This window comes from Pholis gunnellus (genome assembly GCF_910591455.1).
Source record: "Pholis gunnellus genome assembly, chromosome: 6".
In the NCBI taxonomy this organism is placed as follows: domain Eukaryota; kingdom Metazoa; phylum Chordata; class Actinopteri; order Perciformes; family Pholidae; genus Pholis; species Pholis gunnellus.
The window spans coordinates 19239909-19265255 of NC_136532.1; the positions used below are offsets into that span (position 1 = coordinate 19239909).

The following is a 25347-nucleotide window of genomic DNA, read 5'->3' on the forward strand; positions in this document are numbered from 1 at the left end:
CGTCATTTAAAGCTGCGTTATTGCCTTGCTGCGGGAGGATTTTCATTTCTCTACTTCCTTTATGGACTGAAATGCCTGTGGCCTATTTTCAGCTAATGTACTGGAGGCCTATTGTGTTTCCTGTAGACAATCTTTTTTAGTTGTACAGCCCTTTGCTCCGATTACGCTGCTTCCACTCTGTCTGTGTGATCTGCTGTCATGGCAATCCACTCTGCTTGATATCAACACAAAGAAAAGACCCACAATGCACTTCAACCTGGAAAGAGAAAACTCTTAAGGCTTGTCTGCCGTGCCAAGCTTTTCACACCCTGCCAATGTCTGAACCCATCAGTTAACATATTGGCTCCACTTCCCCTATTATGTGCCTGATGTAAACTGCCAGCCGTGTGCTGTTAACTGTTGAAACATGTAAGAGGCTGGCTGATAGAGGAGATGAGAATCCTAAACAGACTGCATTATTAGGTACACAGCTGGAAGCTCGCAAGCCTCTCATTTGTAGTGCCGCAGTGGGAGCGTAAAAAACGCTGTAATCTTCTCAACTTCAATGATGTAATCAGCGGTAAAAACTGATGATAGTCTGCCATGAATGAGCCCGACCGCAGCGCTGACGCAGTACCGCTTGCTTCGGCGAAAGCGCCCGCTATTGTTGTCAAGCTCGCTCTCAGTGTCGGGCATTGTGCGCTTTCCTTTGCTGGCATTGTGAAGAAAATGTGTGATGCGTGTTCACGTCCTACAGCCACGTGGGGCCACTTAGGCTCAGATTAATGGTTGTGTTTGGTTTTGTGCTAAGATGCAGTTTATTGATCTCCACTTGGATATTGGATAATGCGTCCAATGGTGTGTGTATACCATCTGTAAAGGCCCTACAGTGTACCATGCGTTTGATTGGAGGCTGCCGTTTATCCATTTTCCCTATTTCCGAGCAGTATGTGTCAGGATTCTGCACAAGTGATACGGTAATGAACAGTAATTCTTTTCTGTATACAGCATACAGTAGATCCTCTAAACCCTCGTCCTCTGCTGACAGCATGTTGTTTGGAGAAGCTTTTGTTGGCTGCATGTCAGTGTTTAGACTACCTGTGATTGGCTGTTTAGGGGCCCACTGAGCTGTGTGGACAAACAGACGAGTCTCCGATTAATAAGGGGTGAACGGCAGTCTGCAGGCCTATTACTGAGCTCATTAACCTGCCAGCTGCCCTGAACACACACACACACACACACACAGGCACATGTACACTGTGCTATAATATACTCTAGTAACTGGAAGTGATCAAACACTGGTAATGTCGTGAAAACATTGTGATCCAGCATTCGAGCCCCTCAGTTCATATGAAATATTCGATATATGTTGCTGTCAGTCCGTCTTGCTAAAGATGTTAAAGGCAATTTCTTTTTTTACAGGACCATCAGTGCAAAGACATTTTTCTAATCTAAGTCATGAGACATTTTCTGTGTCAGTCTTTTATTCCTTTTTATTGAATATGCCTTTTGAAAATGCGCTTCTAGCCTATAAAAAGCATCTCATATCCTATTTTTGCTTCATGTTGTATCATACAACACTCGAACATGAATTAAAGGTATACTTGACATTTGCATAGAACACATTTCTCTCTGTGAGAATAGCAGGTTCTGGAAGCCTCTCAGAGCAGCGGGCATGTATTTGGTCTCTCCTTGGAAAATCCTCTTCAGCAAAGGAAGGATGTGTTGCTTGTTGCTTGAGTTTCTTACATCCCTTGCTTTTTTGCCCGCGGTATATCAAATAGTAGAAGAGCTTGTTTGGCAGAGAGTAAACACATCAGAGTGGCCTGCTACACTAACAGGTGGTCTCAGAGATAACCCAAGGCATCAGATGTCAATGGGTCATCTGCTCCACCAATGTAACACGATATCATAAAGCGACAAATGGAGACATTATTAAGGCAGGCATTTAAAAAAAAGCAAAAAACATAATGTACTGACACCCGTTAATTTAAACACAGATGACGTTTTTTTTTACGTTTGTGTAACATACCACAAATACGCCGCTTCTGTTATCACAAACTGTGATTAGTCAGGTTTGCTCAGTTTCAAAAAGGAGGAAAGATTCCAGCTCGTGCAGCATACGTTTTCCAAATCCAAATGACAGCACAGAGGATTTAGAAGTCTGCGCACTAACGCTGAAGCACTCCGCTTTACCAAGCCGACGCTGCCTTTTTATGGGTAGAGGACATTTGTGGCGCTTGAGTTGTCGAGATGAAGGCTTCCATGCTTGAAAATCATGAATGTAAACAAAACAGGAGTAGTGATCATAGTTTGTGTCCACCTTATACACCCAAGGGAGCACATATCTTGCATACCAGTCATGCACAATGCTTCTATTACTCAGAAATGTCACATCATTTTATTGAAATAATCTCACAGAAGCGTGTGAATCTCTGTCAAAACCGCAAAGGAATGCATGTGTTTAATACATTCTGAGATGTATACTGTATACTGAGGTTTTTCTGGAGAATACCTAGTGAGCACGACAGTGACAACAGACTCAGCTGCCGTGTCAACGCTGAGACACCGTAGAGCACTAAATACTTCCTCTCATCCGAGGTGCTTTGATGAAGGCTGACACGTACGTCTGCCGACCCACTGTGTGCAATTTCCTTTTCGGCGCAGACTATTTCGTAAACTAAATACTGGCAGTGAACATTTCCCTCCAAGGCACCTTTCAGTACCACAAATGTACTCCACTCAGTGAGCTAACATTACTATTAAACCACTGTTTTGACTGTGGCTGCCCGTACTGTACATTACAGATGAAGAACAGTGCCGCAAAGAACAGCGTGATTACCCATCTTTCTCTCTATTAAGTTTCCATGACAGTGGAATGCGCGGGCCGGGAAGGTCGTAGAAGAGATAAGTGCTACTTACCATATTCAGCGTCGTTTGAACTAGGTAATTATATTCAGCCGGAGACGTTTTTCCTCCGTCTACCCCACAGTTCCTCTCTCTCTCTCTCTCTCTCTCTCTCTCTCTCTCTCTCTCTCTCTCTCTGTGTTTCTTCACGGCCAGTTAAAGCGCTGGTGTTGAGCTTTAACAAGGCCGCTTTTGTCCCAGATAAAGCTTCTAGACAGCACTCATCAGCGCGGTGTAAGATCCTTGCCTGCCGGAGCACAGAGCGCTGCCCCGGGGGCATCTTATCACTCCGCTGGCAATCACAAATACCCACTGAGATAGATGGGCTTCTCAGTTCTCTCTGTGGGGAGCCCTTCAGCTGAGAAAAAGATGGCTTCTCTCTCTCTGCAAACACTCCTGACTGGCAGCTTGGCAGACAGACAAACATGAAAATACGGAGAGAAAGCAAGAGCTATTGACAGACAGATGCCTGCAACCCACACAGAGAAGTGTTGGGCTCTTTCTACACATGCACTGATTGACAGATTGGCAGACAAGATGGAAATGAAGGCAGACAGAAAGCTGACATATGCATGTAACGCTCACGAAGACACGTTAAGGCAATTGTGAGCGCACGCGCATGAATACCACACTCCCACACAGACGGCACTGTTTGCCTGCATTCCTGCCATTTTCATATTTCTCGGAGCCCACGAATGGCGAGCTCCACATGTGAATTTTTATACATCATGTCGCGCTGAATTCCAAATGGCAGCCTCGCCTTCTTGGGATTGGCAAGCCATTTTTACTCACCCGTTTGTGCTATCCGGGCAAAATGACGGCGGTGTTTCAGACAGGCAGCACATTTGGCACGCCGGCAGGAGGACAGGTCTATAAGGATGATGTCGGGAGACTGACACCAGTTGCGGTTAAGGTGGTGACTATGTTTACAGCCATAGAGCTGTCATGCTGAGATCCAGATATTATTGGAAGGAGGGCCTGTTCAAAGGTCATCCGACACATTCATCCACAACGGTTACATCCACTAATAGAGACTTCACCAGCTATTTCATTAGTAAGTAAAATAACACGGAACTGGTGTCATGTAATTACACACGCTCACTCTGTACTATATGATGAATGTATACCATTTAGTGCTCCGGGGGGGGGGGGCAGATGGTCTGTTATTATGCTGTCAATGATTCAGGCAGAACAGACAAGCCATTTGTCTCCATGTTGTAATGAGTCAATGTTTCGAAACAGTAATTACCTTTTCGACCGGTTGACAAATGACAAGAATAGTAGCATACCAGTACACACACACACACACACCACTGTATGCTCAAACACAAACATGGACACACACACACACACACACGCACACATCTCATGATGGAGTCGGGGTGGTGTTGACCTTTAACCCCTGCTGTCACATCACCAGTGATTCTCTTCTTGGATCAGACCTCATTATGTGCGGAGCAGCCGGCCAAAGCATGCGCCCGGCTCCACCAGCCGCCCTGCTCGCCTGCCGTTGTTCATCTTCAGTCCTGATTGTGTCATCGCTCAGTTGGACTAACGCCTGAAATAAACACGCATCTCCGATATACTAACAGAAATCAGATATGACTCTGTGAAGCTTGCAATCTCGCGATAATTACATCCATACATAGCTCTTCTGTCTGAAATTGGTATGGAAATCATCCAGAGCATCTGATTTCTGTGTTTTTTAGGGCACCTTTGCTCAGACCTTGCTCAAAAAGGCAGGTTGCTGTACTAGAATAAAGACAAATAAAGCTGGATAGTGTCGTTGCTTCCCCCCTGAATATGTGAGGCAAGTTGATGGCAAAATCCTAAAGGAATCAATCGTAGACAGAAAAACTAGAATTGACAAAACAGACTTTTGCTTTGTATTTACACCTATGTTATTAATGTGGCCCCTGACCTTGTTATGTAGGCGATTTAGAGCTCACAACGTCAGTGCTCCAACAACTGCACTTGTATGTGCTCTTTATGGTACAGCTGAGACCAAATACAATCCAGTCATGCAGGCTGCCTCTTAAAGGGAAGTGTAACAAGGCTCACAGAGACTCCCAGCTCTAAGTGATGTAGTCTGTTCACGCATGAACACTCAGAGGAAAGGATAGAAAAGCTATTGTGTGTTTAACGCTCCCCCAGAAAAAGGATGGTAACATTTAAAGGGAGTGAGTCCGGAGGACAGAGGAGAGTTTGCGTAGAGGACGGTCAGTAAGCTGCGGTGTTTTGACTCGAGGTAAATGTCACAGTAATGTCAACTGCTCCCGATCCATAAAAAGAGGAGCGGAAGGTTAAGTTGTTTTTGTTACGGAGGTTGGTTGGCGATTTGGGAATAAGCTTTGTGGATGAATGTGATTATTATTATTATCATTCTTTTTTTTTTGCAAGCCAAGAAAAATAACCTGTTGATGTGGCGATGTGTAAGAGCTGTGGATTAGCAGCAGGATTTAGTTGTGGTGAAGAGAGAATTTGTGTTCTCGCCATTAACTTCTAGGAAGGTCAGCCATTCACACATCGTGAGTCAGAGGTAGACAATCAATATTACGAGTTTGCTCTTCTCACTGTGGAGATCCAGCCTTTCTCACAGGGTTTTATATCTTAACATCTTCAGCTGTGGTTGTTTTTTTACTGTAATTATTGAGTATAAAGCTTCTGTCACACATTGTCAGTATATGCAGTGATACACCCAACACTAAGAACACTGCTGACTCAAATAGCATCTTAATTTAGTCACTTCAGGCCAATCGTAGCTTCAAGCTATAACAAGGAACTTCATGTTGGTGGTTCCTGTGGACGGAAGGCGAGTGCGAGTGACTTTACTGTGTGGTTGACTTAGTGTACGTTTTTAGGAAGTCCTGTTTAACCTACAAGAAGGTTCTGATGGCTCGTGTAACATGTTTTGCTGCCGCAGTGATAAAAGATTGCTGACGACTGAAAAGTATGAAAAGCGTCAAGAGGAAATGTCTCCTATTACAACCTGAAATGCTCGATCGCGAGTCCTCAAGCCTTTGCATCAATCCAGCATCATGTTATCACATCATTTTCCAGCTCATCTATGCTGCACAGGAACAACAACATGTGTGAGCCATCTGCCATCTTCCTCATCTCTTAGAGTTGCTCATGTGACTGAGCAGGCGCCGGTGGAGAGTGTGATGTGAGCCAGAGCTATATGGCATCCAGTGTCCGTATGCAAATTCTTCATCTTTTACACAGGGTTTAACCTGAGCCAGGCCATACAACACAGATAACAATCACAGCACATCCATACAGGGTACTTAAATACAGTTGTTCAAAAAAATACGGTATTGGTATCGGTCGATACGCAAGTTCGGAATCGGTATTGGGAAGGAAAACTGGTACAGGAACAACTCTAAAAGCATCTCCGGGCATCTTAACTGTATAAACAGATCAGGGAGCAAATCTGCCAGCCAGCATCACGGATGTGGGATTTGCAATCTGGTTCATTTTGATGAGAGAAAACACTTCACAAATAAAAAAAAAAAATCTTGAATCCACCAGTATCTCAAGGAGAGTTTGCCAACGGGACTGAGAAAGTGTTTCTCATCTTTAAAAAGGACACACACGGTATTTGGAATTTCAACCCCTAAACTCAACATTTGGGTTCACCGTATCAGGACAGGTTAGATAATGTTTGGCAGATGCTGCAAAACCCACCCATCGTGTGTTCCAAGCAGTCTAAAACGAACACTCGATTGGTTTGACCCAGGTCTGCAAAGAGACCAGCTACATATGGAAAGAAATGACTTTTTCTGGCTTCAGAGCAACTGACTGTGCATGGGAGCTTTTGTCTAATCTAGATCCAGCTCTGCAGCATTGATTTGTGGGCTGGATCTCCAGCAATAGGTCTGGTTCGGGTCAACTACACAGGTATTTATGGTACAAGCAGCAGATTGCTATGAATGGATGACTTCCTTGGCTGCGAGGGGGACTCGAGGGGGGATGGGAGGCGGGGTTACATCACTCCAGCAGAATGTAATAGGGATAAAATGAGGTGCTAGTCGGCTGAAAAATGAGTACAGGATTGGCTGCGCTGGATTTATAAGGCAGTTTGAATATTAAGTCACCGGACATGAGGGGAATAGACCTTTTAAAAGTCTATGCCCTGATGTCATTAACCAGGCTGAGGGAGGCCGGGAGAGACGGAATGGATGAGGGTAAGAGCACTTCCCCAGAGAGTCAGCGAAGATATACATGATTCACTTCATTTGACGGTCTTTGAACTTAAGTACGTGTGGTATTACTTTTTATAGAGGCTCTATAACGTTTTGTTGTGCAAAGAGACACAAAGCCGGGTCAGCTGAGGCCTGGGCTTGTATTGGCAGGCCCAGACACACCGCGGCTGCCAACTTTCCCTGTGAAAACGTAAACAGGCAGTCGCAACGAGCACACACTGCTGATCCACCGCTCTGTGCATAATGCCCCGTGGAAAGAGTGAAGCGGAACATGGCAGTGCGAGCGATTTGGAAGGCTAAGGACGCTTTTTCCTCCCGTATAAAGTGATTGCGCGGCCAGCGTTTTCATGCAAAGCCTTCTGACGGAGGAAATGTGTCACCGGATGGGTGTCATGTCTCATGCAGAACCTTCCGGGTCTGAGAGCAGAGCTGGATCAGAGAATACATGTAGAGACAAAGAAATGAGTTTGGGGATGTGATCTTACTATTTTGGGGATTCTGGGAATACCCACATACTTGCTCTTGCTCCCGGTAAGCTTTTATATCTTAAGTATTTTAAAACCAACGCCTGCAGGACTGTAAAAGTTGCTGTTATTCTCACTTCTTTCCCGCAGAACTTTGCCCGGTACCTGAGCTCAGGTTTCCCGTGCACTGTGCGCGCTCTATTCTCTTCCGTCGACTCAGCCCACATTCAGAGCCAGACAAACTCAAACTCATCTCTTTCAGTTAATTGACCCACAGCGTCTTTCCCTCAGCTCCTTTCAGAGTGGCGAGGCAGAATCAGCTGTCGATTCCAGATTCCAGCGGGCTGTTGTTGGAGAGAGGAGCGCATTGTGTTTATCTGCAGTGACAGCTGGCTGGAGGCAGCGTGGGGGAATAGATCTGTCACTGTGCCTAGTTTGTCTGTGATCTGGCATCTGCCCAGCCACTCCACCTTTGGCTGGGCTGACTGCTGTACACCTCTGCTCTGTCTTCACTTACTCTTCCTTCCTTTTTCTTCCCCTTTCCTCTTCTCCTTCTCGAACCCTCCTTTTGCAGGAGCTTTCTATCGCTGCAGTAGACGTGAGCCTTTATAAGCTGCGTTTAATAAGGGCAACTGGCGTTAGTGGTTATTCATTGGCTTTGCCGTCACACATCTTGTTAATTTCACATGTACCTATTGAGGGCCATTATGTGTGGTTCAAACTGACCCAGGTTACAGCAGGTGGGCCAAATCGGCCTTTCCTGCTTGTGTTTGCCAAGTACTGCTCCTCGCCTCCAGCATACAGATTCCGTGATGTCCGGCTGTGCAGGAGAGCCTGTTCCCTGTGATTATTTCATCATGCTAGCAATAGCAAAAGGCAGCGAGATGAGTCACAGTCGGCCCTCCGCTCTGATTCCACTCTTTAATTTTCACAGAGGGGGGGCTCCTGGAATGAATCGCTGCCCCCGCGCGAAAAAGCCTGCTCCTCTGTCACGCAGGGCTTCATGAGGGCTTCCTGATGAGTTGGCAGCTGTTTCATTTTCAGCACTCGCGGTGCTCGACTCGGCTCCCGATTTTCAGAGTGCCACAGGGCAGGAAAACTAGATCCCCTACCTAGTGGCTGAGCAAGGGTCAACAAAGAGGAAATTCCTCTATTTGTAAACTCAAAGGTTTGTTTGTTTTTAGCTGATTCACTAAGCGCTAGCCGTCTGTTCACACTCCTGCTGCAGCTTTTGATGTGTGTCTTTTCTGCTACTTATGCGGTGTTGTGTTGACATTTGACCAGAGTGCTTCTGTAATCTGTTTTTCTCCTCTCGCTGCCTGAGAGCAGGAGCTGTATAAACATGTCCTTCCTCCACGGGAGGCGAAGGGATCATTCCTCATTACAGGGAAGGCAGTGAGACGAGAGGCGCGCAGCCGCTGCCGTTGTTTGATCCTGTGAGTGGCAGCAGGCCTAACATGTGCCGTGCATGCATGCGTGCATGCGCTGTCATATACAAACAAAAACACACGCAACAACATACCTGGCAGGAGGTCCAGCATCTAAAACAAGGCGGATAACCACCGAATCCTGAGGAGAGAAACTAGAGTTTATTTCTTCACCACAAACTGCCGCCAGCCGTACAGCTTACAAAACTCACCTGCACATTCAGGTTTCTGTTACTCCTGTTCTCACCTCAGACGATTTTAAGCTCACGGACCTATTTTCCATCGCAGCCTTTTCGCTACTGGTCTCGGCTTGGAGACATGTGACCAAACTCAGTCCCATCTCACCGCACTCGAGAGCGCGGCGCCTGTAGCGGCTGAGCGAGCGCAGTGTTAACCAGCCCGACACCTCGGCCTCACACCGCTGCTCTGACACCACAGTAGCTGATGAGACATCATTCAGACCCACTGGGATCCTCAGACTGGGCCACCGGCGCTGTTCCTACATGCCCCACTAGATGACTGACAGGCCGGTTCCTAGACGGAGGCAGCATGTGCAGGAGCAAGGGCGCACTCTCAAGTTAAGGGCTTCTCCCAAGAGCAGAGGGTAATAGGTGCCACTTCAACCAATAATCAGCTGATTCAGTAAGAATGGCTTTGATTTCTTCTGGTCGGTAGCTTTTAATTTGTTCCTGTGATTCTTGGCTGCTGCTGCCTTATTCATTCATTAGTTCCTCCAGCATCTAGCCTGCTTCCCATCTGCTTTTCATTAATTAGTCTACTTGGAATATTATCTTTCCGTGGGGTTGTCCATATCTTAATGACGTGTATGAGGTTTACAGTCGGAGCAAGCTTCCTCTTGAAACTGTTTTGGATTCATACAAGGAGCACCCTGGAGAGCAGAATATTTTACCATTAAATACAAGTCTTTATACTTTTTTGTATACATGCAGGGTTCAGTGTGTGTGTGTGTGTGTGTGTGTGTGTGTGTGTGTGTGTGTGTGTGTAATAACAGCAGAATATACAGGCCCTCTAGTCTCTATTAAAGATGTGCACAGATGGCACAGATCTGGGGGTGTTTGCATGGATAAACTGCGTGTGGTTTTATACTTAATGGGTTGTAAAAAGTGATTTAATTTGTCAATTAATTTGCTTATATTTGCATCTACATGTATGTAGATACAAATATACAGGATCTGTAGATTTGCACAGGTGGATTACTTGCAGTGGAAGTAATACTGTGCAGCAGAAAAGAAGTCTGACACTGTAAATTGTCCCTTTATTCATCTATTTCAACTCAACACACATTCCTTCATGCTAATTCCCTGTTTGGCTTTCACTCTCGCAGCTTTTGTTTGGATTGGCCTCCGGTTGAAAACCTGGTGAAAAAGAAATGAGAAAAAAAAAATCAATATTGCAGGAACCTTGTTGAAAATCCCATTATAATAAGACTATATGCAGTGCAAACATTCAGTGGTGTTACTGTCGATCTGTTTGTAATTTCAAAGGACACTTGACAGGATTAGCACCTCAATTCATCAGAATTCCCTCGAAAGTTTGCAGCACTTTTCTTTGAAAGTGTGTGGACAAGAATGAATTGTGGATGAATATGTCTAATAGTCACGTTACATAATAAATGTTTCATATTCCTTCTTACAGTGGATGGTCATGAGAAACACGTAAAAGGTATAAGTGTGCATGAGACTTTGTAGTGAGCCTCCCTCACGCTCTCTTTCTATCATCTCCAGTAATTATTTACATCCCTCAGGAGTGAGTTGTCAGGCAGCTGTATTGCCAGCCTTGACTGCAGGGAGATCGCTCTGACACCATTTTCATATCTCTCTCTATCTTCTTGCCGGTGAAGTGGCTTGATGCCAAGGCCTCAGGTAACACCTAGATAGACCTCTCTCTCTCTCTGTGTCTGTCTCTCTCTCTCTCTTCCCCTCAGCACTACTCTACCTGTTAAACACAGGATTAGAGTGCATTCGGCAGGGTGCAATTATACAGCAAGCACTGATACATCCAGAGTTAAACACAGCCCCCTCTCTCTCTGCACACTTGTCTGCTGCAGGGCGCTGCAGCCTGGAGGTAATTGTATTGCTGTCAGCCCTTGGTTGATGAGTTGCCAGTGTAATTGCTTTATGGTTTGACCTCTGGTTTTTCAAACAAGCGCCCTGGTCAAGGATCTGCACTGGGCAGATGAGGGATGAGAAGGCGGCTGGTGTGTGCCTGCGTACATGCTCGTGTTTGTGTGTGTTTGTGGTCGGTGGAAGCAGGATAAATATGTTAGTCCTCTAATGCTCTGTGTTGCCCCCGTGTCCTGTGCAATTCTTTACCGTGTCTTAAAGCGCACGCTCTCTGCCTCTGTTTGAAACCAGCATGTGAGTCAATTGAATTGTGAAGTATATGAAAAGCACAGGGATTTGTCTTGGTGACATTGGTACAGAGGCGCAGTGATAGCAGTACTGATACACGAGGACAACAGGACGCGACACGCTGCACAGCCGCAGTGCCAGAAGCTACACTATACACACTATATTTGTCTCTTTACACGGTATTCTTAACTTGGTTTTTTTGTCTTCTTCTGCCAAAATAAACAGTACATTACAGTAATAGTAAATTGCTAGCTTCTAATTTGTCAACCAAAAAAGTTTAAACATTTAACAAGGCAACTTATGTTGGAATGGCTTTTTCAACTCAAATTAAGTTTACATACAATTTTTTTTTCTCCCTCCTTAATCAACCCCCAACCTAGGAATGAATGCTAAACGATTTCATTTCTTTTTTTTTTATCAATTTGCAAGAACTGAGGTTTTAATTGGATTGTAACACACTCACAAGCTGTAAGACGTCATAGAATTTGTCTGCAACCATTGATTTTGCTGGCTGTAATGACAATTGTTTCCAGCTGAAACTAATCAAAATGAATTGCGTGAGTTAACCAAAACCAAAATGTTGTCTGTTGTGGGTTGATATACTCTCTACCTGCCAGTAGAATAACCTTGCTACTATTTACAATCAGCCAAAGATGGTGTCATTAAGAGGTGTTTAAAAAGACCAATAGAGTGGTGCGTCTCTCTTTACATAAACAATCTAGCATTGAGGATTGCATGATGTCATCCTTAGACAGGCAGTTAACCGCCAGCTCGTTAGTGGTCATTAGTGAGCAAATTACCAACAGCTGCTGGATTGGGAGAAGTCCTCATTCATTTCCCAGTTAAACTTTTCAACACATCACATATGTTTGAAGTTAACCACCATAATGCAGCAATAGTGACTTTTCAGCCACTTGGGGAACAAGCTGTAAACACGGCATTGTTTAAAGCTTTTAGTAAACAGTGTCTTTTCTACACATTTAGCAGAAATGGGGCGACATTAGCATTCATTTGGAGTCGTGTCTCTGGTCACCTGGTGAATGTAAGTCCAATACTCACGCTCTCTTTCTTTAGCTCTTTTGGTTTCCGGGCTTTTCTAAATGCTACACGATGCTAGCCAGCTAGTCGCTAACTTTGTCTGTCAACTTTCTGGTGCTAGAGTGCTTGCGTACAATATGTTTATGTGATACTACATTACATGTAGTCATTTCAACCATTAGTAATAATAAATACTGATTAGTGCAGTTTCAAAAGCTCTGAATTTTAGAATGAAGCAGTGAAGCAGCTCGTCTTGTAAGCCTGCAAAGCTAACGTTAGTTCACTGGGCTATAGAACTGTCTGCAGCATCATTAGGGGTTTTTAGTCAGTTAGGAAAAACTTAAGTTATGTTGTCAGAAGAGGCTTGCAGTTAGTTAGTGTTCTCATATGTGAACTATGTAGCTGTCACTTTTTAATGTAATGATTATATTTGAAAACTACTAACTAGTATACCACTGTTATATCTCGCTAAATGTGACAGAAGCCATTACACTTTACCAAAAGGTAGGCGACCTTGGGAGGAGGTTAACAACAAGCTACTTAATGCATATCATTGGTACAATTCAGTTCAATTTATAGATAATACATGCATTTTATAGCACAATCACAATAGTGGTCAGAAAAATCACAATTACACATCATCCTGAAGTTCTTTAGCTCTACTTCATGCCTTCAACTGTTCTTTGACAAAAGAACAAGAGCATGCTCAGGAGCATGGCCTTTGTCTGCAGTTACATGACACACACTGAGGACAGGTGGCAAGGTTGTCGACCTGAAGCAGTCAAGGGATGGAGGAGGAGGAGGAGGAGGAGGAGGGGGGGAAGGAGGGAGGGGAGGAGGAGATGTGGGAGGAATGCCAGGCTGACAGTTAAGGAAAGGAAAGGTAGAGGTGTGAGCGAGAGTCTGTGTGGACCTATATGTGTGGCAATAAGGGGCAGAGAGTGCTTCATTGTACGTGTGTATTTAAATGCCTTTTCACATCGTGTATTCGCATGGGAAAGAATGAGGCCGCTGCACTGTGTGTTCGCGTGTTTGGAGTGAGAGGGGGATTTAAGGGCAAGTGAAACAAGTGCACAGTGTGTTTCAAAGAAAAAAAAAGAAAGTGAACTGCTGAGATAATAGAGAAATCGTGCAGGAGTGATTTGTGTGTGCTAGCAAAAAACAGTAGACAGTCACATGATTTTTAAATAACAAAGCAAAGGGTAAATACAATTGGAGCTGGTTGTTCCTGATGGAAGCGCACACACACTGAATACCACACATGCATGTGTGTGTGTGTTTGTGAGTATATATGCAAACAGCGTGTCAGGCTAATTTATTTAGCAAACAGATCAGGGCTGACTCAGTATTTCAGGAGCCCTCTGGGGTGGCTTTCGGCACCAACAGGAGAGCTTGTTTTTGTTGCTTCCGACACGATGCCTCATTCTCTCTGTGGCAGCTCGATTTCCTCCCTGTCAAACTAAATCACTATAATTACTCTTGTCTGAATATTCAAACACTTAACGTCCATTGAGATGACAGGTTGTGCCTTATTTTATCAGAGACTTTCTGAGGAAAATGATAATTACGGACATAAACAGGGGGATAAATGATTAATGACGAATAAACGACTCAATATTTATTGTAGCTCAGAGAGTTAAAGAGGCAATATTTGTGCCACTATCCTGCCCATGTCTGTCTTCTACTTACTAGGGGTGTGAATCTCCAGGCGACTAAGAATACATTTTTGTTGTATCTGGTGATAGTTGAATTCCATAACGCTGCTTCGGTTTCATGGTCCTGGTGTTTTCCATGCTGGATCACTGTCACTCTGTCTCGGCTTACTGGAGCACTTAAACCTGCAATAAGTGGGTTCTTTTCTGGTCCCTTGGGTGCAGCAGAAACAAGTTGTGAACACTCCACTGATATGTCATGACCTTATGAGTTGATATGGTGAACTTGTTGGCAGACAGTTGCTTATTTACCCATCCAACATTAGCATTCATTTGGAGTTGTGTTTCTGGCCCCCTATTTAATTTTAATTCAATATTCACTCTTCTTTCGCTCTGTTTATGCAGCTATGTACTGTAAGTGAATCACTGAAGTGCCTCTTCAATACATTTGCATAGACAGAAATACTAATTTTTGAGAATGAAGTCTGTCTTGCTTTGGAAATACTTGCCATTGTTTGCTGGGACAATGAAGAATGCATCTCATTGATTTTCCAACAAAAGTTGAATCCATCAGTCTCCAGGTCACTGCTTCTTCCACCTACAACCATGAACTTAGAAGTGCAAGCTTCATAATGGCTCGGGTGGGAGAGCTGAAAGGTTTTGCATGATGTTCAGTGTATTATTCATAAGAGTCACACGGCTTTTCACACTATTCCTGGAAGGCAGAGGTAGTTCTTTGACTGAACAGGGTTAGGGTTGAAACACTTCAATTTGAGCAATTGTCATGTTTTTACTTAAATCTATCATTTTAAGTAAAAAGCTCTATCACTATCAGAGCTTTGAAGACAGTTTAAATAATACATGGTTGTTGTGTTGATAAAAGGATATTACTTTTTTTGAGAAAGGTGTTGCTCTGACTGCAGTGATATGAGGCTGCAGGCAGATCTGAGGCCTGGGATTCCTCTGCTCTGTCAGCCTCCTGCTGTGTGCACTGAGCAGACTCCTCACACCAGTTCAGCGTGCAACAGGGTGCACTCAGAAATTCGGCATACGTCAAAACACTTCTGCCATCTTCTGAGTTAGTCAGCGGTGGGAAGGGAACTTGTTTTTGTAATTTGTGCTTTGATATGGCTCTGACTGTCAAACTGTGAGCGTTCAGTAATACAGACAGAAGAAATGTGTTTGTTAGATTTAGAAAGCTTGTCTGTAACTGCTGTTGAAGAAGCTCGACGTTCACGTCCCTGGTGTGTTGTTGAGCGGTTTTACCCACATAAAGACATACCCAAAAGTTGGTACGGAAATATGTTGAGCTGATTTGTTGACAGTGTGAGGCCGACATTACACGTTTATGGGCGTGTATTTGTTACTCTGCTCCACCAATGGGAAAAGCTGTTGCCGAGGCAACACTTCCTTTCTCTGCAGAGCGTGAGGAAAAGAAAAACCCGTGGAATGACACCCGGTTGTATTTTGGGCTGCAGTGTGTGTGGGCTGAGCAGCAGAAAGCAGGGCGCTTCCTGTGACAAGAGGTGGGAGGTTCACAGGACATATTGGCCTCCGTAGAAAGCCTCTTTCCTGTCAGACAATCGACTTAATAGTCTCTAGAAGAACCGGTGGGAGGCGAGACCTGCGATATCTGCTGGCATGTGATATTCTCTTTAAACCTCAAGAAGTAGATATTTCTGTATACTCCCCATAGTTACTAGTTGATGTGGCCAGCAACTGTCCAACAACTGCTTATGTTGTAAACGTGTCTGCCTTTTGAATTAGATCCAGCAGACTCACAAACTGAAAATGTATTTGCCATTCAAAGTTTAATTCAAACTAAATGTAAGTTTTTGGCTTGACATACTGAGAACACCATCAAGAAACACAGGGCCCGTGGGTGCATGCTGGGATGGCAGTGGGATGAGAGATGCAGCAGCTGCAGCAGCAGCAAAGTGATCAGCAGTAGAGAGTGAGCAATTGAGTTTGACAGCTGAAATAAACCGCTCAATTGGTGGCGGCCAACTCAGCGGACACGTCAGCTGACGCAGAGCGAAAAACCACTTGAGTCTTTGCTTCTGTAATGTGTACGCCACGGACGTGGTCGTCAGGTTTACATTTTCTTCAGAATTCAGGCAAACACATGTTTCCTCAGAAGATACTGCTAAGCTAAGCCAAGTGCCCAGCCAAAAAACACTGACATCAACATAAGGTGTGCTTTATTCACTGGAATCCTCCATGGCAAATATCAAATTTCACACCAGAAATAAAACATGGAATTATGGACGAATGGTCAGCGAAAACTGTAATCGTACGTGACTGTTGCTTGACATCTACTTGTGCACTAGCGCTATAATTCTAAATAACATGCATATCCAAACATCGCCTGGGCAATAGGAAACCAACAAAAGCAAATTCCACTAAATTAGTAGTCAAAGTGAATAGTTTTTGTATTTTTAATCGTGTAGTTAATTTAAAGGTAGTAATTAATGTTGACTTGTAATCTCCTATTCGTACTAAAAGTACAGTGAAGGAACAATGCATAGTTGCAATACTGTAAGCCCCTGGTGACACTTATAAATAACTGAGACAACATTTGCATTTGAGACAACAGATATTATCCCTTCAGCAAAGACGTCACAGGCTGAAGAACACACACTGTCTGTGGAAATGTGGAGGAATCCTCACCAGACTCCTTGTGTCTTCCGTTATCTTGCCTCTTGTGTCTTGTATTCCTGTAATGTGGTGTGTGTGTGTGTGTGTGTGTGTCCGTGTCCCTGTGCTTTAGATTGTCAGAGCTGTTCAACAAATTTAAAGGTGGTGTTTATAGTTTTGCTGCACCACCCTGCATTCCCCCCGTTTCTCTCCCCTCAGCATCCGCTGACCAGGCTGTCAGCGGAGGTAATTTAGTCCTCGCACATGTTGTCACACAAACGCACTCACAGCAACATACACAATGTAGGATTTACTTAACAGCACACTTACACAAACGGCAATATTCTTTGCTATACACAGACAGCCGTGTGCACATAAACAGTATACTCAGCTCTACATAGACTCTTATTGTATTCATTCATTGATTGACACGTGTGCACGCGCGAGGAATTTTTAGAAACATGAGAAGTCATGAGAAAATCTCCAGGACGACAGCTATTGGAAAGCCTCCCAACAGGCTCCAAATCTATTTGGAGGCCTGTTTGAGCGGTGAAGCACAACCGACAGCTCTAATGTCACTATGACTGACATATGACTGAGTGATACGAGGTGTATAGTGTACTGCCTTATGGCAGAAGTTAGCTAACAACAGTACAACAAGCCTTTGTTGTATCACAGTAATGTAGCAGCTAGAATATTTTACATTTAGCAGGTACATTTTAGAATCAATGTGACCTATATAGGGCAGATATTATACTCAGTACTGTAATATTTGGTCATAGTCTACTGGTTTCATCTCTGACTATGAAACTGACACAAATAGTGGGAGTGGAGGAGGGATCGGTTGAGAGGTGTAAAAGCACTGGGATATATAGGTGACAAAGTGAGGGAGGAGGTCGGCTGGACGAGTAAAGCAGCAAGCTGACCTGCCAGGGATTAGCACTTCGTGTCTCCTGTTCATTCCCCTGCTCTCCCATAACACACTGCACACAGACACACCGCCAAAAAACTAGCTTACACTACTCAAAGGATTTAGCCTTTTAACCGTAGAGTCAAATGAACAGGAACAATACACCACGTAGATTGACAAAAGGTGAAAAAGATACGGTTCATTTAATTAGCGTGTTAGCAAATGATGCAACATTGATCACTGTAGAAATGTGTGCTTCCTCTTGTTCACAGCCTGAGAAAGCCTCCTGGCACACGATGCAGCCTCTTTTCTTTCCCCGAGGCAATAACACTCTGATTTTATGCTTTGAGAGAAACAGGGAGGCCGGGCAAATGAGTCTGTGCTCTCAGCTAATCAAAGGTGTGTTTGATGTAGCTGACAGCAGCACTGGGTGGAAGGTGTACGCTCTGCTGTCTTTGCGGAGCTTCAAATGCACAGGACTAGAAAAGCTAGCAAGCGCCGCATGATTAAATCAATCCAGACTAAATCATGACAAGACAGAGTGATTTATCTGACATGCCAAGAGCTGCGGTAATGCGTTCAGAATCAGTCCAACAACTGAGCAATAAATCAGCACAACCACACCTCAGCCAGCTTTAAAGGAGCTAAACACTAGCTGAGTCTGACTGAGGTGGCGTGACAAATGACTCTGCTCTGTGGCTTTCATATCATACGTACAATGAAAGGGGATGCACTTTCTACTTGAATATTAACCTCCTTAAACACCTTTCACATCAGGACTACGAGGAAATATCGTTCATCACATTAACGGATGCTGAATACAGACAGATCACATTTAAGTCACACCCTCACGATTCATCGCTCTCCATAGGGTCCATCACAAGTCTCCTAACTGCATCCCCGTTTCCCTCACTTGCGTCTTCTCCTTGCGTCTTAGTTCAAGGCAACCATGTGAGGTGAGAGGAAACGAGGAAATATGTTTTAAGAGATATGAGATGTCCTTTCCTCTGAAGCGTCACATGAAGCGACGTCTGTTTGTGATGACGGGGGATCAGCTGTCAGTCGTCTCTAACAGCTGGAGAGACTTTTGACAGTTCGTGTCTACACACATGATCACAGTACTTCTACTAATAAAGACACAGTTATCACCACAGTACTTATACTAATAAAGACACAATAATCATCACAGTACTTCTACTAATAAAGACACAATAATCATCACAGTACTTATACTAATAAAGACACAATAATATCACAGTGCTTATACTAATAAATACACAGTTATCATCACAGTACTTATACTAATAAATACACAGTTATCATCACAGTACTTATACTAATAAATACACAGTTATCATCACAGTACTTATACTAATAAATACACAGTTATCATCACAGTACTTATACTAATAAATACACAGTTATCATCACAGTACTTTTACTAATAAAGACACAATAATATCACAGTGCTTATACTAATAAATACAATAGTCTATGTTTTGAAGTTCTGATTGTGAAGTCATTATTTAATTACCCAGAATATGATTATGGTTTCTCTTGAACACTGGAGTTAATTTATTAGGCTGAATGTTTCGGGGGAAATTGAAATGATATAACTCATCAAACCCGACACTGAGCAATGATCAGCCTCACGTGACTGAATGGAAATGATGATAAATTATGTAAGAAGTGTTTCGTCTCTCCAGCTCTCTCATGTTAAGTTATTGAGGGAAATATCAGATCATGAAAAGACAAATCTTTCTGATAAATGAAGAAAGTTGTTTGTGCTCCTTGTATTATTCAGATGGTGAATCAGACAATTAATCAAATATAAAACTTTAGTTTAATCTGTGATCTGTCTTCACTCTGGTATCAAACTCCAATGATGTTGAGAACAATCAGATCAGCTGCAGCGTCCAATCACATAACTGATGAACAATGAGGGGGCGTGTCGGCCGTTCCTGGAACACTTCCTGGAAGGCTGCTCTCCTGCATCCTCGCTCATGGCTCCTCAGAGATCCCTCCTCGCTCCTCGCTCTTTAGAGCAGAAATAAGAGCACTTTGTCTTCATGTCAGCTTTAGGTTAACTTTATTTCTCTAACTTAAGAGAATGCATTTTGACAATATGCAACTTGTTTTATAGTTGAATGTGGATAGATCACAAAGCTATGCAGTATTATATCTGCAAGTGTCTGAACTAACTACCGTAGCTTGCTAACAGCTTGCTAACTTGTCTTATCATCCATTTAGTAATCAACTGATGGATCAACCATATAGTAAGTGTAGTGCTTCCACATTGTCTAAAGTTTATCTTACTGGATGACCATCAGATTTATTATTATTATTATATGATATATGATTAAAATGCTGGATTAGCCCATATATTGCAATTTTATGTCAAAGTAGATTCAGTCCTTTTTTTTTCAAAAATATCCTGGCTTTGCTCGTTTAGCACTTGAAGAACCTTGAATGAAAGTTAGTGTAGTTTTTGAGTTTTTAATTAATTTCCACTTCCAGCGTAATAATAGTGGTAAAGTGATGCACGTTCAAGAGGGCCCTGTTGTGTCTTTGTGGCACTGCTTAATGTCGAGGGAGGAGTTCCCTGCGGAGCTCTTTGTGTCTAAATAATTACTGGCCTCAGAAAGAAGAGAGTGCCGTGGAGAAAGGGTGATGATGTGCGTTAGACATCACCACCGTCTCTTTTTTTTCTGCGGTCCAGGCTCCTTTGCCTTCTGGTTTATGCAAGCCTCACAGAGACCCCCCCTTATCCTTTGCAAGCAACTTTAGGGTTGCCGACATTCCTCTGTGCAGAATGTATAAACCGTCCTTTGGGAGCAGATTGTGCTTCCACGGTGGATCTCAAGGCCCAACACACATGTAAAGCCATGCACTTTATTGTTAGCCGACAAGGAAGCCTGTGTTGGATTTTACGCACTCATACCCACAGACACTCATGCACACTCACCATCACACACATGCACACACACACACACACACACATGCCCACCTCACACACATGCACACTCACACACACGCCCCAGTCCCCATGCAGCCTGGAACAGCAACAAAGCTCTCCCGTACTGTTGCCAGGGTAACTTGGTTGGGTCAAACCAGTCGAGCGGTGTATCCTCTGTTCCAGGCTGTGCCCCCCCCCCCCACACACGCACGCACACACACACACACCACCTCCACTCACTTATCTCTGTGTCTGTTTTTCTGTCCATCCTCCTTATCCTCTCCTCTCTCTCTCTCTTCTCTGACGTCACTTCGCCCCAGCTCATCGGATCTTAAGCCACTTCTTCTCCACTGTTTGGTCACTGTCGCATGTCTGCCCCGAGCTGAACAGGGTGAAATGAGGACGATTCACCACTCTGGCCACTTTGTCCGGCTGTAGAACTATTTTGAACCAAAACATGAAAAATAAAACCATAAGGACATGTCGAACGTTCTGTATTTTCTCTCTGCTGGCTGCAGTGGCATTGAGGGTTAGGAGGTAACATCAGGCATTTCCAAGTTACAGAAGACCGTAACGAAATGCTAACTGCTCATATGCCATTCACACCGACAGCAAAGCATTTACTTTGCAATTGTGTGCATCAGTGTTTTACTTTAGTGTAAATGGGTTAATAATACAGAGTGTGATAAGGCGGCTCCATTATGTGTAGAAATGATTTAATAACCATCTTATAAAAGAAAAAGAAAAAACACTTCAGGCCGTTGGCATATGGAAATTATTTCACAACTAAGCCGTTTCTGGCAGGGACACGGTGATGGATTACCCTTCTTCTCCTGCAGCTATTATAGATCTATTGTTGGAGTCGTGGACTGTGAATAAATGGAAATGACACAGATAGACAATTGAAATCTGTTTATTACTGATAGAACACAGCAGACATGAGACAGCAAATCAGAGCAGATGCAAATGTGCTACGCAAAGTCTAATTGCTTTGTGGTGCTCCAAAATTCTGGCAAACACATATCTTTCCAAATGAATGGAAAAGCATGACACATGAGACGCACATCCGTTTCACAAACGTTAGCAGTCTGTGTCCCACGTTGTTCTTTAAACTGGTATGAACTGTACGTGACAGCAGTGTTTTGTCTTGACATGTAGCCACGGGGTCACAGAAGGTTAGCAAAGAGATATGTGCTGAAGGCGTGGCTTCTCATGTTGTTGTCTAAGATAAGTTTAGCATTGTCCTGCAATGAGGTAATTGGCTTATAATTTGATGTTTTCTTAAGCAAGCAATAAAAACTGGAGGACATGCAGTCACTCAGGGAACACATCGACCATCGCCTAAGTTGGTCCATAGCAAAGCTTTTTGGAGATTTAAGAATCAACACCAGACACCATTACTTGGTAAAAAGATGTCAAACGATAGCTTATGTTGTAACTGTGCTTGTTTTAAAAGGTTAAAGTCAGATTACTGAAATGTCATAGACAATACATGTATGACAATGGCAGATGAATGAAGGCCTCAGCTTGCACACAACAAGTAAACGCAATTAAGGATGAATGTGTCAAACTGTCTAATAATCCGTGAAGTCCTCGTGTATCGTGTATTGCTGTTTTCTATCTGGATGAATGAAGTAGATAATTACCACGGGGGATTTCCTCCGGAAGGCTAATGAAACTCCACATTTCTGCAAGTTGACGCTTAATTGATCCCACCACTCAATGCTGGTTTGTTCTCAAAGACATGTTTCTATTAATACCCAAGGAGACACTGACCTGATGTGTATTGATGGACCTTCATACTGCAGCTCAAAATACTCTGCCTAAAAGGAGGAAAACACCTGGTCTCCGCATCCTTTCTTGTCAGGCTGTAGCCGCTTTGTCCTTGTAGCAGCTCTTTAAAGGTGGCCCCTCCAGGTAATGAATTCCATGACAAGTGGCCTGCTAATACCGTCTGGTCCCTCATGAGAAATTAATGTGTTGCCTTGTGAGGTGAGAAGAGCTTTGAGCTGCTGTGTGATGACATTAAATCCTTCTGTCAAAGTGGTGTCGGCCCGTGAGCTGGGTCAGCCTGGTCCCAGAGGACGCTGAACTAAACTGTTAAGAGTCGTTGTTGTCATTATGGGCTACATCGTCGCTATTCTGAGCTTCATGCAGTGGTCAGTGTATAGAATTCTGTTATTTAAAACATGTTTGATCTTTAATTCAAGATTAAGACTCGGGCATTTCTTTCCTCTTAACTCGAGACTTAACACTTAATGTGTCTCCAAACACATTATCCGAGGAGGTAGGGAATATTATCAGCAAGTAAGACAATAAACAATTCAGCTACAAACATGTTCAATGTAGCACAAAATAAATAATGCAAAGACTCGGACTAGAACACTGTAACGATGTGTGGGTGGTTTTAGGATCTTTGATTCAGATACATCCTGCCTGCACTTAAAATGCTTTTTTTTTCATGGAAACTTTCTTCCTTTCCATTGCCTGTTTTATTTTTATTTTTTTCCGGTGCATTACACATGAACACCTTTTGTCACGGAAGGTGTCATTCATTAGCAGTTACGGGGCTAATGCGCTAGCCATCTGCTAACCCCCACCCTTGGAGCCAATGATTTGATTATTCATGCGGAGCTCTAAGCTGACTGCAGTGTGGCCGGGTGCTGCTGGCTGTGAACAGATGTTGAAACGTGAACTAGCAGCCCTCGGCCTTGAACTCCACGCGGCTTCATGCAGCGGCGTGTCGTCCTCTGCCGTTCAGACGCGCAGTGATCTCCTCCTGACAGACTTTACCAAGCAGCAGCAAGGCACCGGCTCCACTCGGTCCTAATGAGATCTGGAAATAATAGGCAGCAGAAGCCCGGGAGGAGGATACAATTCAATCACTAGACGCACAAGCAGGCGGGCGGCTCGGCTGGCAGCAGTGTTTTCCTCCGGCTGGCAGATGTGCATGTGCGTCAATTTGTGTGCCTCTTCACCATATCACGTTCGCCATGGCCTTTTACTTTTCCCACACAGCCAGTGTATCGAGAGCTAAAGTCCTTTGGCTGCCAGTCGTATTTTAAACATTCATCAAATAGCATCGCCAATGTTAGCCGCTGTTCTTAAACGTAGTAAAAGAAAAGTCACAAATAGAGTCAGTCGGACTGACATTCAGCTGAGCTATCATTCTCCTGCCGAGGGTCGTGGCCTGATTTTAATGCGGTGCAGTTATGTTCTGGGAACTGATACACACAGCTTGTGTGTCAGGTTGTCGGTTGTGTGCATTGGAGTTGGTTGAACTTGTAGCGCAGTAGCTTGCTGGATTCGGTGTCTTAACTCTCCTCATAGATGGCTGACACCAGCATTCGTCATGTGTAGTGCTCCTAAATCTCTACAGCCGACTAAGTGTTTGCTAGCAAAAGGCCCGTTTGTGATTAGTATACTTTAAACCTTAAATGAAAAAATGCAGTTTCAGGCGAGCGTGTTAAAATACTATGTATGGTCAGAATAACGCTATAGAGTGGTAAACTGTATTTGTCGAGCTGTTCTTTGCAAGTTGCCCCTCATACACCCATCTATTAGCGCTGAGTTACATCAGACTGAACGACACACTCGGCTCTTTGGTTGCTTTGATATATCGCTGCTTATTTTTGGATCGTATTTATAACCCGGCAGCTAGGCTGGAACTGCATTTTCAAGTGAGAAACTGGTGAGCATTGTAACTCCAATACGACAGGAACACTGCATAAAAGCCACATGGTGTGTTATGGGCACTTGTAGAATGCTAGCATGCTCTCTTGTTGTTAAATATTGGCTTTCTGTGCACGACACTGACAAGAAATGCCAGACTTGAACCATCTTAGTGCATCACAGCCTCTAAAAGGAAGCGAACACCAGACACTCGCATCGGTAGGACACACACACACACACACACACAGCGTGATGCAATTTTGTCTCTCTGTAAAATACTGGTCAGGAGGTGACTGGGGGAGGGGGCGAAGAAAAAAACACAGAGTAAGATACCAGGCAGTTACAAATGATGTTTTTGAATTCCTATAAACAAACACCCATACAGGCAGTAACCGAAGCATGAGGAATGATTAGTTAAAGGGGGGAATTGCTCGGTCATAGTGTAAGTGTAGAGTGACTGTATTTTCCCCACTGTGTGTTAAAGCAGCTCTTCGTATCATAAGCTCATTATATATGAGCATAAAGTGATTATGGACTCCAGTAAGGCATTGTTCTGCTGTTGACAGGATTAAAGATGACTTAAGAGAGAGAGAGAGAGAGAGAGAGAGAGAGAGAGGGGGGGGGGGGGGGCGGGGTGAGCCTCGCCGCTCTATGGCGGAGTGTTGCTTTGTATAAGCCAGCAGTGAAAGGGACCGCGCGCTAGACTGTTTGCCAGCTGCGACACACCCTACCTCCACTTCTTCTACACAGTCACGTCCCGCCCCTCTGTCTGTCCGGCTACATATCTGTCTGCTTGGCTCTTGTTCAAAGGCAGCGCTGTGAAGTGTCGCTTTGATGTTTTTAAGGAAATGCTTGAGCCAATGAGAACAGTAAATCTCTTTTGTCAGTGTGGTGTTGATTGGTATCTGTGTCACTAGCTGTGAGTGCAGGATTCCTGTGAAAAGTCAAAGTTTTAGCTTTTTAAAACGAAAAGTAAGGGCTGTGTGCAGCAGGTTATATGGCATCCTCTAACACTGCCTTGGTGAATTTTAATCACTGTTCTTATTGACTTTTAATAACAAGATGCACAACTTTGTTAAGAGCATATATGGATGGATCAACCACTCCATATATATCTTGCACAAATTC

General features: G+C 43.8%; 1 protein-coding gene across 8 annotated transcripts in view; it reads left to right on the forward strand.

The window, feature by feature from the left end:
• Nucleotides 1-25347, forward strand: part of fbrsl1 (fibrosin-like 1) — a 252090-nt gene that overhangs the window by 42293 nt on the left and 184450 nt on the right. The window contains exon 1 of one of the 8 annotated variants that reach the window (XM_079161364.1): nt 7481-7622. The exons of the other annotated variants lie outside the window; for them this stretch is intronic. The gene's annotated coding sequence lies outside the window, so the exon portion shown is untranslated. Of the gene's footprint in view, nt 1-7480; nt 7623-25347 lie in introns of those variants that run through there. 8 annotated transcript variants of the gene reach the window in all.